Genomic DNA, 20,188 nt, shown 5'->3' on the forward strand with positions numbered 1-20,188 from the left:
AATAATTAAAAGGAGGATATGGAAAAACTCATCTTTACAGAAAAATGCCAGCTAATGAGTGTAGAAAAAAATATGAAATTAGAAATTCACTATGTGGAAATAATCACTGTAATATTTGATTCAGGCACAAATCATCAATGGATACTAAAACTAGAGGGTGAATATTTGATGAGACAGGATATTTACAAAATCTCAAAGTATCTCTCCACAAGAAACTTATTAATTATTAAGGGGGAAATAGTAATTTTATGAGAGAAACCTGGCAGACACTGCCTTAACCAAATGATCAAAGTTAATTCACCAATAATGGCACAAATGGACATCATGTGCCTCCTGAGAAGGACACAACATCACTTCTGTGGTATTCCTACTAAAAATGTATAACCTGAGTCTAATCATGAAGAAATATCAGACAAACCAAAATGGAGAGACATGCTACAAAATAACTATTCTGTATACTTCAAAAATGTCAAAGTCATGAAAGACAAAGGAATATTGGAAACTGCTCCAGAAAAGGGGAGACTAAAGAGATAGCAATTAAATGCAACATTCAATCCTGGACCAGACAAAAAAAAATTTTTTTTGCTATAAACAATATTACTAGAAAAACTGGAACTATTTGGAATACATTCTTTACTACTACTTATCATATACATACTTTTATTATAATAATATTATATTGTACTGTAGGAGAAGAAAAGTTTTCCTCAATCCTCATAGAGTCCCTGGTTGGGTCTGAAAATTACACTGACAAAGACAAATTAATAGGAGAAAAGCTGACAAATTTTCTTGAATTTTTACATGTACATGGGAGTCTTCACAAGAGAATGAGACCTGAAGAAGTGACCAGAGCAGGAAGCTTTTATAACTTTTAGACAAAGAAATAATAAATTTGTGACAAACAGACAAGGCAAGGGATTTGGGCCAGGGGTAGTAAATGGTAAAGAATTAACTAAGAAAGTAATGGTTAGTTTAACAAGATTTATGAACTCCCTTGGTGATAAGAATGTCTTCCCTCTTCCTGGTACAGGTAGGGTACCTTTCACGGGAGATTTATCTCCTTTTAAGGAAGAAGAGCAAAGGGGGAGCAGGGGGCTCAGAGTGATCTTTCTGCTTCTGCTTCTTTCCCACCTCCTTCAGTTTAAGATATTCAATATGCCAAGCTGCCATATTTTGTGGTAGCCTGTCCTGAACATCAGTATCAGTGCCATTTTCCTGATGTATATAACTATACTCTGGTTGTATTCTTATGTTTTCCATAAATACACATGGAAGCATTTAGGTGTAAAGGGGCAGCATACCTGTACTTACTCTTAGTTTAAGACAGAGGGTGGGGGGAGGATTACTACTCAGGGAAGCTAGATAAAGGTTAAATACTTGTACTGTTTTTTCAACATTTTTGCAACTCAAATTATTTATAATAGAAAGTTAAAAGAAAACATGTCCTTCTAATCTGGTGGAAACATAGAAGGTGGTACAGAAAATTCATCTGGGAGGTTAAAGAATAGTCTCAGGAGACAATGGTATTATTGTCAGTTTCCATAGGGAAATAAGAACAAAGGTGCCTTCCTCCTCTCTGTCAGGGAGAATGACCTTCTACTGGGAAATGCAAAGTAAGTATTGAATTAGAAAATGAAAAATGCAAAGACATAGTAAGAAAGCACCTTGCCATTTAAAATGTATTTAAACATCTAAATCTAATGCACCAACATCATGGCAAACTGAAAGGCATCTCTAAAGTTACGTGGGAAAAGCAACTTAGTCAACAATTACAGATATGAAAGTCAGTCTATCCTTGGCAAATTCGAAAAGACCACAGAGTCAGGGAGAGGCATTCAAGTGCTACTCAGGAGACAAGCAGATCTTTTATTCATCTTCAAAAATGCAGATCTTAGAAGGGAAATTTAACTTTGACACTATTGACAGAATTGGGTCATGAGAACTTAAGAAAAAGAGACAATCTCTCCAAGGATCACTAAGATCAAACCAAGCCATACTAATTTCACTTCTTTTTCTGAGAAACTCAGTAGACATGCAGGTCAGGATGCAAGTCAGGATGTATTTTGCTACCAGGAAGCCACAGGCAACATTTTACAACAAATCATCATGAACAAAATAGAAGGTTATGGGCTGATCCCACATTCTAATACAGTTTATATTAAAGTGGGTTTAAAATCATTCAGATCATTATTTCAAAGTGTGTTTAAACTGGAGAGAATGATCTCATACTGTAAAGGATTCCATCCTGTTAAGAAAGTACATGCTTGAAAGGCAAATATGCCAAATTTATTGGGCATGGCTTCAAAATTGAACTACAGAAACAGAAATAAAGAATATTTCCACAAGTTGGAATTATTGTTTGACATAACAAGGCTACTGGTTCAGTAAATTTCATCAGATTATAAAATATGAAAAATTTGGAAATTACTGAAAATATAAAATAATATGTATTATAATGGCCAACACACAGAGATTGACATTGCTATTATATTGACGATTTTTCTTAATTGTGTGTATATGCATGTATGTGTATTTTTAAGTGGAAACACACTGCATATCCATTTATTACTTCATTTAACAAATATGTACAGGATGCCTGCCAGTGCCTGGCACTATTCTAGGCACTGGGGAAAGTAAGCTATAAGTAAAATAGACAAAAACTCTTGAACACATGAAAGTTATAATCTATATATAATTGAATATTTCTTCACCTAAAATTACAATGAAAGCATATTTTATGTCATTAAATATTTTTTAAATGATTGTAAATAACTGTGCAATGGTTCATTCATGCTATTTTGATGAATTTAACCATTTCCTTATTGTTGAATATCTAACTAATTTCAAATTTTGTTGTCATAAATAACACTGAACAATTTTGTGCATAAATCATTAATCCCATTTCTCATTTACTTCCCATTAATCCCATTTACTTCTCATTTACTTCCCATTTCCTGGATCATATGATGATCAGCTCTTTCTCATAGTTTCCAATTGGCTTCTGCAAAGATTGTTAACTATTTATAACCAAACAAGTAATAAATGAATGCTTGTATTTTCCTTACCATGAGTATTAAATTAAAATTTGAAAACTAACATTTGGCAATTTGATGGATAAAAATATATATTTTATTGAGGTTTTAATTTGCATTTTTATTACAAGTTAGGGCTGAATTTTTAATATGTTTATCAGATATTTTCATTATTTTTTGTGAATTATCTGTAATATCTTTTTTCTATTGGTAAATGGAATGTTCATCTTGCTTACATTATTTGCAACCACTCTTTATATAGGTAGGGAGAATAATTCTTTGATAACATAAACCTTATATGGGAGAAATATAAAAAGTTAAGTCAATCAATCTCTCTCTCCCTCCCTCTCTCTCATACATACACACACACGTCCAAACACAAGATGGAGGTTCCTGACCTAATTGTACTTCATCTCCATTTCAAAAAAAAAAAAATTTTCAGATAATATGCAAATAATGACCAATGCTGAAATATATGAAGAAAAACACAATCTTAAGAGAAAGCATGTGTTCAAATGTGGGAAGTAACAGTTTTACTGGTTTTTAAATGTAAAAAATACCCTCATATTTGAGTGCTCATTTTAAGAGCAATACTGACATACAAAGGCTTTTCAGGAAGACAGCGACCAGAAACAGAATAGAATTTAAAATTATACTGTGTCAGCAAAATTAGAAGGGAGGATATTTATATTCACAAATGTAGTTTTCTCTCTCTCAACTGTTAAAAAAGAGAGAGAGAGAGAGAGAGAACCAGAATAATGTGGTGCTATAGGGCCCTGAGCTAGTATAGCCTCTGTACCTGGTAGAATCTTAATAATTAATTAATTAATGAGTGCATGTATAAATGAGTAAATGAATGAATGACCAAATGAGCAAAAATGATGGCCTAAAATAAATGGAAGTTCCAGTATATATGTTTTTAGTCAACACAAGAACCACCTTTCTAATCATTAGATTTTACCAACAAAGGGTGGGCTGCCTCAGGCAACAGTGAGCACCCCAGGATTTTCAAGTACAGAAAAGAAACTGGGACAACAGGGAGATGAGTTAGCATCCAGCCAAGTATTCAGTAAGGCCACTCTTACATCTATGATTCTTAAATTCTGTGAAAGAAGACAAGCATACTATCATTTAGGAATCCAAAAAGGAATGAATGGAATGAAATGGAAGCTGAGAAATAGAAAAAAAATTCTGATTTCAAGCCTGAGGTGAAGGCAATAGATTGAAGAAGAGATTATTGTGAAAACCAGAGTATTTGAAAGCACACTTCAAATGAGAAACCTGAAGTGTTAGGAGCTCAGAGTCTAGATGACTTTTTAAGTAAGTCAGACCAGTTTATACCACTTTGTGTTTTAGAATGGAATCATAAATTCATTATGATATGATAAATTCATATGATATCTGGCCAAAACGTTGAATGAATAGAAAATGTTCGTGAAGTATATTTCATTCATATTCAAATTTGGGGGCGGGTTGTAGGTAATGAAGAACACTCAATAAATATGACAGTGTTTCATTATTATTAGCACTCATCAGTTAAACATAGCTGGCTTGATAGAATAAGTTATTCTAGAGAATGGGTATAATTGAGATAAGAATCTTCCTCTAAACTTTTATACCTAATACATTAACTGCAATCAGGCTTCCAGCCAAATTAATCGAACAGATATATAAACTATTTAAGACGTTTGAGTGGGAGAGCCAGAGCCACTCTTTCTAGGCTCAGTCTGCCAAAAACCATTGGAGGCATCTCTATTTCTAATATTAGATACTACAATTGGACCTCCGCCTCCTGTCTCCAGATAACTACTCAGTAGGGCCGACTTTCTCTCAGCTTATGTGAAGACAGAGGAGAACAAGATTCGTGACATTCTGGGATTTTGCCAGAATTCAGTGGGTGGTAGGACCAAGGCTGAAGGCCAAGGGACAAATCCACTAGCTGCACAAAACACACTCTCATGCTTTTGTTGATTAAAGTGTCATATTTCTTTCTGAGCGTGGGGGTAGGGAGGAAATAATCTACTTTTTAAAAGTGTCTCTCCAAGAAAAATAGTTCCAAGTTGAGGCTGGTATACTGTGAGGGGGGGGGAAAACAACTAAAATAAAAAGCTTAGCTGTAGTTCATTAACTTTAATTGGTTTTTGTTGCCTCTCCTCAGGTTTCCTGGATCTTTCAGCTATCTCCTCCCCCAACTCTCTGCTTCCCCTTCTTCTACCTCTCGCCTCCTCCCCCTCCAATCTGGCTTTCCCTCCTTCCTGGCAGCATTTTTAGCTTTAATTTGATAGTAAAAAACTGAATCCAAAGTTACAAAATTCTTCAGATTCAACTTCTTTGAAAGAAAAAGAAGTTTTGGAAAAAGAATGGATATCTCAGCTTATACCTAGCACCGCTTAAAGGTACATATCCCCAACATGTGGCAGGTGCTCTATGAATGTGAAATGGATAATACAAATGCATGAAATCATTCATCTGTTTAAAAATGTCTTTTGGCGGACTGGCTTAAGTAAAGGCACTGTTGTGGGCCCTGGAGACAAGGAGAGAATAAGCAACGTCCCCATTCTTATGGAACTTATAATTTACTGGAAAGACAGACAAAAACAAAGGAACAAATCAATATATTAAACTTGTTAGTGAAACATGCTATGAAAAAAACGTAAAGCAGGAAGGAATAAATTAGTGTTAGGGTGCTGCTTTTGAGAGCAAAGGCTTCTCTCAGGAAGTGACTCTTGGACAGACACCTAAAAATGTGAGAGTAAAAACCTTGTGACCTTTTGGGGGAATAGTGTTCCAGAAAGGGGAACCTGCAGCAGTAAGACCAATATATATGGAGTGAGGTAAACAAGAGGGGCAAGGGAGAAAATCAGGTCAGAAATAAATGAAAGGAATAAAAGAATTAATTGAACAACTTTTCCATTCATCTCTTACCACTGGAGAGTTATCCATATGCATAAGCACTCTATAAAATCTAAATCACTACTGTACCAAAATTTCCTAAGCACTTATTTCTGAAATGGAATGCTTTTTTATCTCTGCTCCAAAGTCCCCACTCCCATCATCACAAAGTTAAAGCTAATCTATTGTATAGCCATAACTCAAAGATTAGGGGCTAATTTGGATTGAGGGTAAAAGGGACAATGAGGCTGAAACCTACACCTAGCCCAGATTAATTCCTATGTACTGATAACTGGCCCACCCATTTATTTAGCTAAGTGAATCTGTAGGAGCCATATATCTCCTCCACATTTTATTTCTGCTGTATCCCACAAGATTTAGAATCAAGTTCATTCAAACGCAGCTCAAGACCTTAAAAAATCATAAACATGCATATATATAAAATAAATGTTTATGTATTATATACTGTACATATATAGCATATAAAATATTACACAATGTATACATACTATATATATACACACACATATACACATCTATCTACATAAACAAAAATGTGCGTGTGTGTATGTGTGTCCCATACCCCCTTCCCATGGAAAACAAAACTGATTGCATTTTATCAGCCATGTTTGATATTTAAAATGCGGCTGCAGAAAATATAAGCACCTGGCTGTTTTAGATCCACTCAGAATTCCCCACTGATACAGATTCTTTTTAAAACCAAAGCAAAAACAGAAAGGAATGCTAAATTGCTTTTAGGGCCACTGGATGATTTCCATTAGCCTTGACTTATTTTAAGCTCAAGGCACACGCAAGAGCTAATTTTCATCACTAATGTAGTCCAACCTGATCTACCCAGGCAGAATTGCACCTAAACCTCAGACTTAACTCCATGCTTCCTAATAAAAGTGGGAGCCAATTTTGGAAAAGAAAAGTTTTGTAGAAACAAAATACTGCAGTAATGACTAGGCAAAGAATATTACCCTGGAACCAGTAGAACTGAGTTCTAGTCCTGGTATATGATGACTGGAAAGTCATTTTATTTCTCTGAGTTTCAGGGTCCTCATCTGTACAAGGAAAGTATGTTGAATTGATTATTTCCAAAAACTATTTAAGATTTTAAATTCTATCATTAATTAGATTCAAAGAAGATCTGAAATAGATTCCTGGATAATAAATCCACATCCATGACTTACTATCCTTTAGTAACACTGTACCGAACAGAAAACTTTTCAAGACTGACAATTGTCTCATATGCAAAACTCCTTTAAGGTAAGAATAAATAGAAAAGAAAAAGCAAAATGGGGAAAGATTTTGAAAAGAAGAAATAAAGAAGGCTAGGAAAATGAAGTAAAAACAAAATTTGTAGAATATAATTCTGTAAGTACCCAAAATACCCACTGGATGCTGAGAGCAGAACAAGAATAGAGGAAGTCCATATAGTTCAACATTTGGGAAATAAAGAAGTCCTAGTAATAATAGCAAAAGTAATGTCAAGTGAGACACATTTCTCAGGATATTGCTACTTTCATGGCCAAGAGAATTCAGGACTTGTACTCTGTTATGGACTAAATTATTGTGCTCCCCCCAAATTAGTAATGTTGAGGCCCTAACCTCTAACATGATGGGGCCTTTGGGAGATAAGTGGGTTTAGATGAGGTCATGAGTGTTGAGCCTTCGTAATGGGATTAATGGCCCTATAAGAAGAAAAAGAGGCACCAGAGCTTCCTCTCTCCACCATGTTAGGATAAAATCAGAAGGCGGCTGTCTGCATGCCATGAAGAGGCCCTAAACAAAAGCCCGATCTACCCACCTTTATCTAGGACATCTCAGCTCCAGAACTGTGAGAAATGAATCATCAGTGTCTGTTGTTTAAGCCACTCAGTCTTTGGTATTTTGTTATAGCAGCCCAAACTGACTAAGACACACTCATTTGCCACATTGTTCAATGAGCCATTGAATGAGAAAGGTCATCTATTAAAAGAATTTAAACCCAGAAGCCTTTCAACTTTTTTGTTTCTTTGATAGAAGGAGAAAGCAAGAGCGAGAAAGACATTTTACCAACTCTATTTAAAAAGACAAGGGAGAATGGAGCAAGAGGAAGTTGAGAAGAGACTTCAAAAGGATGACACTACAAGGGCTCCTCCATTTCGTACTTTTTCCCTTCAACATGTTCCCTCCTGGACCCAACAGAGAAATATCAAAGGACTTCGTATGTTTCTGGTAAAGGAGTAATAGAAATTAGGTACAGAGACAATGGATTTAGTAAAGGATAAGTGTCCTAATCCAAGAGTCTGATATTGAAGATTTCCCCATCCAGAAGATACCCCTTCCCCCCTAAACAAATGGTATACATTGGCCAAAATTAATGTTTGATCTATAACCGTATATGAAATAGGTCAAAGCTTTTGAAAAATTGAATAATTGACCAGATGATTCTCAAGTAATCCTCAAACTATTCTTTCTGTGAATCCACATCCCCTAGAATTTTCTCCCCTCTTAACCTGAGTCTGACTTATTTTGAGAAACAGGATTAATTCTGTCAAAAAAAAGAAAGAAATCCTGCTGTTTGCAATTACATGAATGAAATTGGAGGGCATTATGCTACGTGAAATAAGCCAAACCAAAAAAAAGAGAAATACAGCATGGTATCACTTATATGTGTAATTTTTTTTTTTTAAATAGTAGAACTCAGAAACAGAGTAGAATGGTAGATGCCAGGGTCTGGGGAGTAGAGGAAATAGAAAGAAGCTGGTAAAAGTGTACAACGTTCAGTTACAAGATGAGTAAGGTCTGAGGATCTAACATATAATATGGTGAGTATAGTTGGTAAGATTATATTGTATAATTGAAATTCACTAATAGAGTAGAACTTGTATTCTCATCAGGAAAAAAAAGGTAAATATATGAGGTGATGAATATATTAATTAATTTGATGATGGGAATCCCTTCACAATGTATATGTATATCAAATCATCATGTTGTACACCTTAAATATACTACAATTTAATTTGTCAGTTATACCCCAATATAGCTTTTTCTTTTTTAAAAAGAAAAAAAGTGATTTTATGATAGCTTTAAGAAATTTTGAATGGAACAGTTTTTCTCTGACAACGCAGGATCAATTCATGATTTAAAGAGTGAGAATATAAAACATGCAATGCAATTAACTCTGACACAGATCCTATGCACCCCAAATGCTCTACTGCACTAAACCTGCAATGGTATATGATGAGTAAAGGCCATGATACCTTAGGATGCTTGTTCAACCAACTCTGTGGAACCACAAAAAGGGGAAAGAAGTTAACAGCAGTGAAACATCTACTCCAGGACAGACACTTCAGTCATTTTACACATGCTATTTTAGTTACTCCTCAGAACAACACTACAAAGTGTGTATTATTCACCCACATTTCATAGATGAGAGAGCACTGAGATTCAGTGGATTTCAGTAACATGCCCAAGGCCACAAAATGAGTAAGTAGTAGAACCAAAGTTTGAACCCAGGTCTAAAAAATGAACAAAAAAAAAGCTTGTCAAAAGCATGAGTTAATATGAATTTGCTTTGAACACCAGGAATCATCAAGATTTGAGGCTGTTGGTACCTTTGTGACAAGAATTAAGCCCACATTGATGGGACAGCATAGATCTTTCAGGAAACAGCAATTTGCATGTGTACTATATACAGAACACCAAGTTAGATGCTGTATAAAAAAAATATACATATATAGATATATACATATATACGTGTATGTATCAATTTCTCAAGTATTTGACTATTAATTAGCACCTATAATTATAAGTCACCTTCATGCCTAAGCATTCTATTTTTATAAGTAAAGGACAAATAATGATAAAACCAAATGATACCAGTACATAATTCCCAGGTATGTTTTTGTCTCAATAATCAGTCAATTCAACCTCTTAGCCCTGCTACAAGTATAGCTCCACTACTGGATCAGGATAATTTCATATTCTCAGTGGTAATCCTGGGTACCATGATATCCACAATCATCAAAGTCTGAATCATGTTGACTCTAAAATTATACGAATAGGAAAATAAATTTATAAATACATTTGAGGAAATGGGTTATAACAAATGAAAAAGATTTTTATTTCTCCCTTCAATCTTACACCAATAAAACATGTCTTTCTTTTCTCTAGCTTTTAGGTGTCTAGTAAGAAAGAAGAATTTTTTCTCACATTTACTGACAAAATCCCTAAAAGACTTTACTATTGGCGTTGCACATTGTGAGATGAAGGTAAAAGATTACACTTTTAATTACTTTGATCCCTATGTGTGGCTACTGACATTTATAATAATTTGAAATTAATACCATTTCTTTCTCAAAGAAATATATTTTGCCACTGCATACTTCTAAGACTCTTTAATTATGAATGAACAGGTAACATTAAAGATAACAGGATCGTCCAGTGTACACGGCACACCTTCTCCTCGAGCAACATAGTAAGCCATTTAAGCCTTGGGATATCAAGATGTCACAAACAGATTCACTTACTTCTTGAACTAGTCTCCTTGCTTATCTTCATCATTCCAGCTCCTGCAGCCCACACTAGAAGTTATCTAAATTCCACTTCTGGAATGTAATTTCTGTAGTTTGAATCTTAGTAAAATACAAATGCATTATAGAGTGATAAGAATGAGAGAATAAGCAAATGAATGAAAGAATGAAGCTACTATTAATGAGTTTCAGATTCTTTCCTGAGAGCTGACTTTGTGAGGACTAAGGCCTTATTTTTTATAGTTGAATAATATTACATTGTATGTATGTGTGTATATGTATGATATATACACACACATATGTGGTATGTGTATATATATACACAGACACATATACATATGTGTGTGCACATATACATACATATACACACACACATACCACAACTTCTTTATCCATTCATCCAATGAAGGACACTTAGGTTGTTTCTATGCCTTGGCTATTATGAATAATGTTGCAATGAACATAGGGGTACAGATATCTCTTTGAGATAATGATTTCATTTCCTTTGGATATATGTGCAGAGTGGGATTGCTGGATCATACTATAGTTTCATTTTTAGTTTCCTGAGGAACTTCCATAGTGGCTACACCAGTTTGCATTTCCACCAATAGTGTACAAGTGTTCTCTTTTCTCCACATTCTCGACAGCATTGTTATCTCCTGTCTTTTTGATAACAGACATCCTAACAGGTGTGAGGTGGCACTTAGTTGTGGTTTTGATTTGCATTTTCCTGATAATTAATGATGTAGAGCATCTTTTCATGTATCTGTTGGTTATCTGTATGTCTTCTTTGGAAAAATGTCTATTCAGGTCCTCTGCCAACTTTTTAACTGTGTATTTATTATTTCTGTTATTGAGTTGTATGAGTTCCTTGTATATATTGGGTATTAACCTTGTAGTAGACATGTGGTTTGCAAATATTTTCTCCCATTCCATAAACTGCCTTTTCATTTTGTTGATGGTTGTCCTTGCTATGCAGAAACATTTTAGTTTGATGTAGTCTCATTTATTTTTGCTTTTGTTGCCTATGCTTTGGTGTCAATTCCAAAAATTTTTATCTTACACCATATATAAAACAACTCAAAGTGGATTTAAAACTTGAACATAGGACATAAAACCAAAAACTCCTATAAGATAACATAGTAAGTAAATTTCTTGACATTGGTCCTGACAATGAATTTTTAGAATGGACACCAAAGCAAAGGCAGCAAAAGCAACTTCCTTGGTTAAATTTATTACTAAGTATTTTATTCTTTTTGATGCTAATGTAAATGGGATTGCTCTTTAAATTTCTCTTTCTGATAATTTGCTGGTGGTGTATACAAAATCACTGATTTTTATGTATTGATTTTGTACCCTGAAACTTTACTGAATTCATTTTTTAGTTCTAACAGTTTTTTGATAGAGCCTTTAGGGTTTTTTATATATAATATCATGTTATTGGCAAAAGAGACAATTTTATTTCATCCTTTCTGATTTGAATGCCTTTTATTTCTTTTTCTTGCCTAATTGCTCTGGCTAGGACTGCCAGTACTATGCTGAATAAATGTGCCAAGATTAGACATCTTTGTCTTGTTCTTGATCTTAAAGGAAAACTTTAGCTTTTTACCACTAAGTATAATGTTAGTTGAGGGACTGTCATACATGACCTTTATTATATTGAAGTACATTTCCTCTGTACCCAGGTCACTGAAATGATATTGAGTTTTATCAAATACTTTTTCTGCATCTATTGAGATAACCATATGATTTTTATTTTTCATTTTGTTAATGTGGTGTATTACATTGACTGTCTTGCATACGTTGGACCATCCTTGCATCCCTGGAATACCTGATCATGGTGTGTGATCTTTTTAATGTACTGTGAATTTGGTTTGCTGACATTTTGTTCAGGATTTCTGCGTCTATATTTATCAAGGATAATTGCCTTCAGTTTTCTTGTCTTTTAGTGTGTTTATCTGGCTTTGGTCTCAGGGTAATGCTGGCCTCATAAAATGAGTTCAGAATAATCCCTACCCTTTTATTTTTTGGAATAGTTTGAGAAAGATTGGTATTAATTCTTTAAATGTTTGGTAGAATTCACCAGTGAAGCCATCTGGTCCTGGACTTTGTTTGTTGGGAAGTTTTTGATTACTGATTCAATTTCATTACTAGTAACTTGTCTCTTCAGATTTTCTATTTATTCATGGTTCAGTCTTGTTAGTATTAGGGTTCCAGTAACTATCCACTTCTAGTTTGTCCAACTTTGGTGACATATAATTATTCATGGTAGTCTCTTATGATCTTTTGTATTTTTTGTGGTATCAGTTGTGATATCTCCTCTTTCATTTCTGATTTTATTTGATTCTTCTTTTTATCTTAATTAGCCTGGCTAAAGGTCTGTCAATTTTATCTTTTAAGAAAACCCAGCTCTTAATTTATTGATCTTTTCTATTGTCTTTCAAGTCTATTTCTCACTTCCGATCTGTTAATATTTGCTTTATATATTTAAGTGCTCTGAAGTTGGGTAAATAAATACTTACAATGATTATATCCACTTGATGAATTGACCACTCTGTCAATATATAATGTCTTTCTCTATCTCTTCTTACAGTTTTTGGCTTAAAGTCTATTTTGTCTAGTATAAGAATAGCTACCCCTGCTTTCTTTTCATTTCCATTTACATGGAATATCTTTTTCCATCTCTTCACTGTCATTCTATGTATATCTTTAAAGCTAAAGTGATTGTCTTATAGGCATATAGTTGGGTCTTTTTTTTTCTTTTTCTTAACCCATTCAGCCACTCAGTGTCTTTTGATTGGAGAATTTAGTCCATTTACATTTAAAGTAATTATTGAAAGGTATAGACTTACTATTGCCATTTTGTTCACTGTTTTTTGGCTGTTGTAAAGTTCCTTTTTTCCTCTCTTGCTCTTTTCCTTTGTGATTTGATGATTTTCCATAGTGGTATATTTAGATTCCTTCTCTTTATCCTTTGTGTATCTACTATAGGTTCCTGCTTTGTGGTTACCATGAAGCTAACATACACTATCATATAGTTTTAACAGTCTATTTTAAGCTGTTAAGTAGGTGAGGGTATGTCAAGACCCATCTGTGTCACAAAAGGGAGGATCTCAGCTAGCACTAGATGCAGGCTAATTAGAAACCAAACTCTCAGAGAGCAGCTGGGAAAGTATAGAGTGAAGCCCCTTCCAGAGACAAACTGAGAGATGGGAGTTTTTGCCAGCTCCCTCTGCACTTGAGCCCAGGTGTACAGATATAGGGGGTCAAGGGTAGGGGATATTCCTCTTCCCATTAAAAACTGATTCTTTTTTACTACAGTCCTGTGCAACTCATGAATGTAAGCCCCACTGGCTATCTGGTAATTTAGGGACCCATACCTTGAGTGGAAGTGATAAAAATTGAGATTCTAGATGTGTGGACAAGCTCATAATGGTGACTTGGTTTTACTGTTGGAGTGAGCCATAGGGAGAAGGCATGGGGAGTGTCCACGGGTTTCCCTGGTCTCTGAGGAGAATCAAAGCCAGCCCCTAAATGCAAATTAGAAGGTAGACCCTCACACAGCCGCTTATAAATATGTATTCAAATCCCTTCTAGGGAAACACGGGGAGATGGGCATTACTGCTTGCTCCCTCTCCCCTGAGCCCTGGAAGGGCAGTCATGGGGAGTGCTTGTGTACCTGTTAAAAACTGCTTCTCTGCTTGCTACAGTCCTGTGGGTCTTGCAGAGGCAAGCCCTCTTAGCTTTCAGAAATAGGTATTTGGGAGCCTGACCATGGAGTAGGATCTTAAAAGTTGGAGCGTTAGATATACAGTCCAAACGCTTCACTCCTCAGGGAGAATCTGGGACTTGTGTGTTCCCTCTCAATTGTATGCCACTATGCCAGGGGTGGTGTGTATGGCAAGAGTGTGTCTCAACCCTTCCTGCCTATTTCAGGGTGGGTATTTTCTCATTTGCACAATGTGTAGCTGTCACGCAGCTAGTTTCTGAATTTCTCTCAGAGGGATTTGCCCTGTGTGTAGCTGTACAACTGGTGTGTCTCTGGGGGGAAAAGGAGTTCAAAAACCCCCTTGTTGCCATCTTTTAATACTGCTAGGGACTAATTACACAAGGCTCATAAGTCTGTTTCTCACCCAGAGAGATTTTTTTTTTTTGCTTTCAAAAAAAGCAAAACAATACTCTTTTTTGAAGTGTGTTATACATGTTCCTGCCTTCAGAAATAAAGTATTAGGAGTAAAATTTTTATAACAACAAATACATTTAAAGCAAGATGCTGAACTACTGAAATAAAAACGATTAAGAAAAAAAACTATATTTCTGTTTTTGTGCCAGTACCATACTGTTTTGATTACTATAGCTTTGTAGTATAGCCTAAAGTCAGGGAGACTGATTCCTCCAGCTCCATTTTTCTTTCTCAAGATTGCTTAGCTATTCGGGGCCTTCTGTGTTTCCATACAAATTGTAAAACTTTTTGTTCTAATTCTGTGAAAGATGCTATTGGTAATTTGATAGGGATTGCACTGAATCTGTAGATTACTTGGATATTGTAGTCATTTTGACAGTATTTATTCTTCTAATCCAAGAACATGGTATATCTCTCTATCTGTGTCATTTTTTATTTCTTTCATCAGTATCTTATAGTTTTCTGAGTACAGGTCTTTTGCTTCCTTAGGTAGGTTTATCCCTAGGTATTTTATTCTTTTTGATGCAATGGTAAATGGGATTGTTTCCTTAATTTCTCTTTCTGATCTTCAGTTGTTAGCATATAGAAATGCAAGATATTTCTCTGTATTCATTTTGTATCCTGCAACTTTATTAAATTCATTGATGAGGGCTAGTAATTTTTAGGTAGCATCTTTAGGATTTTCTATGTATACTATCATGTCATCTGCAAACAGTGACAGTTTTACTTCCTCTTTGCTAATTGGGATATAAAGTCCAGAGATAAACCCATGCATCTATAGTCACCTAATCTATGACAAAGGAGGCAATACTATACAATGGAGAAAAGACAGTGTCTTCAATAAGTGGTGCTGGGAAAACTGGACAGCTACATGTAAAAGAATGAAATTAGAACACTCCCTAACACCATACACAAAAATAAACTCAAAATGGATTAGAGACCTAAATGTAAGACTGTACACTATAAAACTGTACACTATAAAACTCCTGGAGAAAAACATAGGCAGAACACTCTCTGACATAAAACACAGCAAGATCTTTTTTGATCCACCTCCTAGAGTAATGAAAATAAAAACAAAAATAAACAAATGGGACCTAATTAAACTTAAAAGCTTTTGCACAGCAAAGGAAATCATAAACAAAACTAAAAGACAACCCGCAAATGGGAGAAAATATTTGTAAATGAAGCAACTAACAAGGGATTAATCTCCAAAATATACAAACAGCTCATGCAGCTCGATATCAAAACAACAAACAACTCAATCAAAAAATGGGCAGAAGATCTAAATAGACATTTCTCCAAAGAAGACATACAGATGGCCAAGAGGCACATGAAAAGATGATCAATATCACTAATTATTAGAGAAATGCAAATCAAAACTACAATAAGGTATCACCTCACACCAGTCAGAATGGCCATCATCAAAAAATCTACAAACAATAAATGGTGGAGAGGGTGTGGAGAAAAGGGAACCCTCATGCACCGTTGGTGGGAATGTAAATTGGTATAGCCACTATGGAGAACAGTATGGAGGTTCCGTAAAAAAACTAAAAATAGAGCTACCATATGATCCTGCAATCCCACTCCTGGGCATATATCCAGAGAAAACCATAATTCGAAAAGATACATGTACCCCAATACTCACTGCTGCACTATTTACAATAGCCAGGACATGGAAGCAACCTAAATGTCCATCAACAGAGGAACGAATAAAGACGACGTGATACATATATACAACGGAATATTAATCAGTCATAAAAAAGAATGAAAAATGCCATTTGCAGCGACATGGATGGACCTAGAGATTGTCATTCTGAGTGAAGTAAGTCAGAGAAAGACAAATATCATATGATATTGCTTATATGGAATCTAAAAAAAATGGTACAAATGAACCTATACAAAACAGAAACAGAGTCACAGATGTAGAAAACAAACTTACGGTTATCAAGGGGGAAGGGGGGAGGGATAAATTGGGAGATTGAAATTGACACATACACACTACTATATATAAAATAGATAACTAATAAGGACCTACTGTATAGCACAGGGAACTCTACTCAATACTCTGTAATGGGAATTACCTATATGGGAATAAAATCTAAAAAAGAGTGGAGATATATATATATATGTGATTTACTTTGCTGTACAGCAGAAACTAACACAACATTGTAAATCAACTATACTCCAGTTAATATTCATTTAAAAATAAAATTAAAAAGAAAGAAAAAAAAATTCCCAGCCCTCCCTGAACTCACAACTTAGTTAAGAAAATTAGAAAGTCAAGAGATAATTATGCTGTAATCAGGCCCATTCCTAAGACTTGATAGACCTAAGCAAGGATACAAATGGAGGCCTGCATACCAGATGTCTAACTATTTAAAAAACTATAAGATAAGCTACAAACAGTTGAATAAAATATTTTTTTTTCCCCACCTTGACAAATATACCTTCTTAACCACAGAGACTACCAGGTTCGAATTTAGAATTCCTGGATTCCTCAGAGTTCCAGGTTGGAAATTAACGTCATCAAAGAAGCTGCCCTCCAGCCCTAGGCCTGTAACTCTCCTCCCTTCTTTCACTGCCCCACCCTCAGCTCTTTTACTCTGAGGGGCCTAGGGAACATGTGTGTGGACACCTTAACAGAATATGTATTCTATGTTGTCCCTGGGCTGTCCTTAGAATAAGCTTTCCACCATTATCTAAGCCTCTTGTTTTTCTCCATAGAAAGTTGCTGCTCTACAGAGACAAGCTTAGCAGTGATGGGAGAAAGGCCAGCATTTGGGAGATTAATAAGTCAACCCTTGTCTAAAATGTATTCCTCCCAGCAGGGATTTTACTCCAGTAGAATCTAATAGGTAGTTACTGTAGAGGAACAAAGAAAAGGCTTTCCCTACCCAGTCCTGACTACCAGTCACATTCTAAAAGTTAGCTTCTTTTTCCCCTATGATTGAGATGTCCTAAGTGAAAATATGCCTGGGTACGATTTCTTCAGGGTGTCTTAGCTGTAACCTGAAGGGGAGGCACCAGGGGACAAAGAGCCTGGCCTGGCCTGTACAGGTCTGCAGTGTAGGTGGTGATTTTAAATGCCTTCCAAACAAACAGTAGGTCCCTGAAATACAGCATGATGGAAACATTTCTAACAAAGCTCAGACTTGCATCTGAAGCATTTGTCTCATTAAGATAGCACTCAAATGAAAGGTTCATTTTACTAGGCTGAAAAAAAAAAAAAAAAAACAAGCTTCCAAGCTTCAACCACACTCCCTCCATACCTCAGATCTAGTGGTGCTCACATCAACTACATGGACTATTTTCAGATGCAAAGACCTAGGGAAAGGACCCTCAGCAGTTTGCTGGATAAGATTGGGGCCACTTGAGTAGAGTTTTACGGCACCATATATTCAGAGAATAATTTACAAAGGGGGAGGTTAGGACTTTGCGTAGCACATCCCTTTGACCACATGGACCTCGTCCAACTGGACGAGGGTCAGAGACCTTTAAATCAGGCCCGCTCTTTCCCAGGTCTGTGGGTGGTACTAGCTACGATTATCTTAAAAGAGGTATTCACAAAAGGCTAATGGATCCCTGAATGGGAGTTCTTCTTTGCAGGAGTGAGGAAGTTTTCAGAGGAGAGATGGCATTTGAGCTGGGTCTTACATCATGAGTGGGAGTTTACCATGTAGAGAAAGGAGGGAAGGGCACTCCAGGAAAAGAAACAGCATATGGGAAAACACAGAGTTTGAAAGAGTGGCATATTCAGAGAATGGTGAGAAGTTACTTGTGGCTGAAGCGTAGGGGGCATGTGGGAGATGAGAAGAGATGGCAGAGTTTGTGGAAGAAAGATTGGGGAGGCTTTGATCATGATGAATGTTGTTCTCCCAGAGGCATTGGAGATTATGTAAATGGTAGCATGGCAGACTCTAAAGCATCAACCTTGTGATTTCAGAGAGGACCTCTGGCAGCGTGGACAGAACAGAACTGGGGAGACCAACTGATAGGCAGTTACACACAAAAAATAACAAAGCATAAGGCCCTTGTCATCAGCATTGAGAGCCTACACACAAACATTCTTCTCTGTCTCTAACTTATGGTACTGGATAAGGAACATGAAGAAGGAAGAATAAGGTCTCAAAAGCATAGTCACCTCCAAAATAAAGCAGTGGCAATGAGCACAGGGACCCAAAATAAAGAGTTACTTAAGAGGGAGAACTGGGAGAACTTGGCTAACTGGGTAAGGAACGGAGGGTAAGGCAAAGGAAGGTTTCTAGGTTTAGTAGATTGCAGTGCTGTTAACTGAGGTGAGATGATGAGGAGAGGAACAGTTCTTCTGGATTTGACAAAATTCACTTCATTTCTATGATACTGTCCTACATGGAAGCACAGTCTCAGAACACAGTGTTTCTGGCCACCCGGAAAGACCCCCAGCCCCACTCCCAAATTTTGCGGCTTTTCCTTTTTCTTCTTTTTAAAGATTCTCTGTCCTGGTCTTTGTTAAGAGTTTGTCACTTGTCATATATTTGTGTTGTCAAAGCCCCAAAATGGACTGTAAATCAAATCATCCTATATGTTACAATTCTAAGATTAAACAAGGACGGAAAGATGGACTCAGAGGCTCCTCTAGATTAAACATGGAAACTTCAGGGCATCCCTGCTATGATTTCTTAAAAGTTGCTTAAAAGTTCTATCCCAATGAGCTGAAACTGTCAGATGGGATCTCCAAATAAGAGGTATAATTGCCAAAATCTGCAAAAAAGGCCTTGGGGTAATTTGAACAAGGGTATTTGGTTGTCTTTAATCCTTCTGTGTACTGGCTTTTCTCTTCCATGAAATGCTTATTTTTTATTCTCCAAATCACAGTAATGTTGTTGGAAAATCTTTTATACCAACTCTGTACATGTTTGAAATATAAAGGCAAAAACTTCAACTCAGCCATTTAAATTTCTCCCTCTCATTTCTCCCAATCCCTTTGGATAGTTTTAAGGACTCCAGAAGAAGCATTTACAGCTAGCTTAGTTCCTGAGAGAACAACTGAGAAGACTGACCTAGGAAGAAGGCTGGTGTATTTAGCCAAGGCCTGCAGAGAGCAGATACCAGCCATGCTCTGCGGAGCTCCATAACCCACACAAGAGGCACAGCTTCACACACTGCAGCCGCACTGGAAGGGGCTTTCTCTGACTCTGCTTGAGCTGTTTGCAATGCTTCTCACCCTCCCAACCTGACAATCTGGTACCATTCAGTGATTATTAAATATACAAACAACAATGACAAAAAATCAAATGCAACAAAAAACAATATTAGCCGGGTAAGGAAGACAGCAATAAGTGATACAGATACATTATAACTGCTTTCAGTTTAATAGAAATATTATTTCAGTAACTTGAGTAATGCAGATATTTGTGATTGTGATTGCCATATACAAAAACAATGAAGGCTTTTTTTTTTAACATTCTTTCAAGCATATAATAAAAAGTGAATAGTCTTAAGGAGACTGTTTTAAAGTGTAATTTCTGTCTTCTAACTGTATGAACATATTGAAGATTTTTCTCATGACTTTTTTAAAA

At 35.9% G+C, this 20,188-nt stretch overlaps 1 long non-coding RNA gene across 2 annotated transcripts in view; it reads right to left on the reverse strand.

Moving 5' to 3' along the window:
* The window catches only part of LOC307183536, a 314,069-nt gene that overhangs the window by 73,264 nt on the left and 220,617 nt on the right, over positions 1-20,188 (reverse strand). The gene's annotated exons all lie outside the window — the stretch shown is intronic.

The sequence above is a fragment of the Stenella coeruleoalba genome, assembly GCF_951394435.1.
Source record: "Stenella coeruleoalba genome assembly, chromosome: 3".
Classification (NCBI taxonomy): domain Eukaryota; kingdom Metazoa; phylum Chordata; class Mammalia; order Artiodactyla; family Delphinidae; genus Stenella; species Stenella coeruleoalba.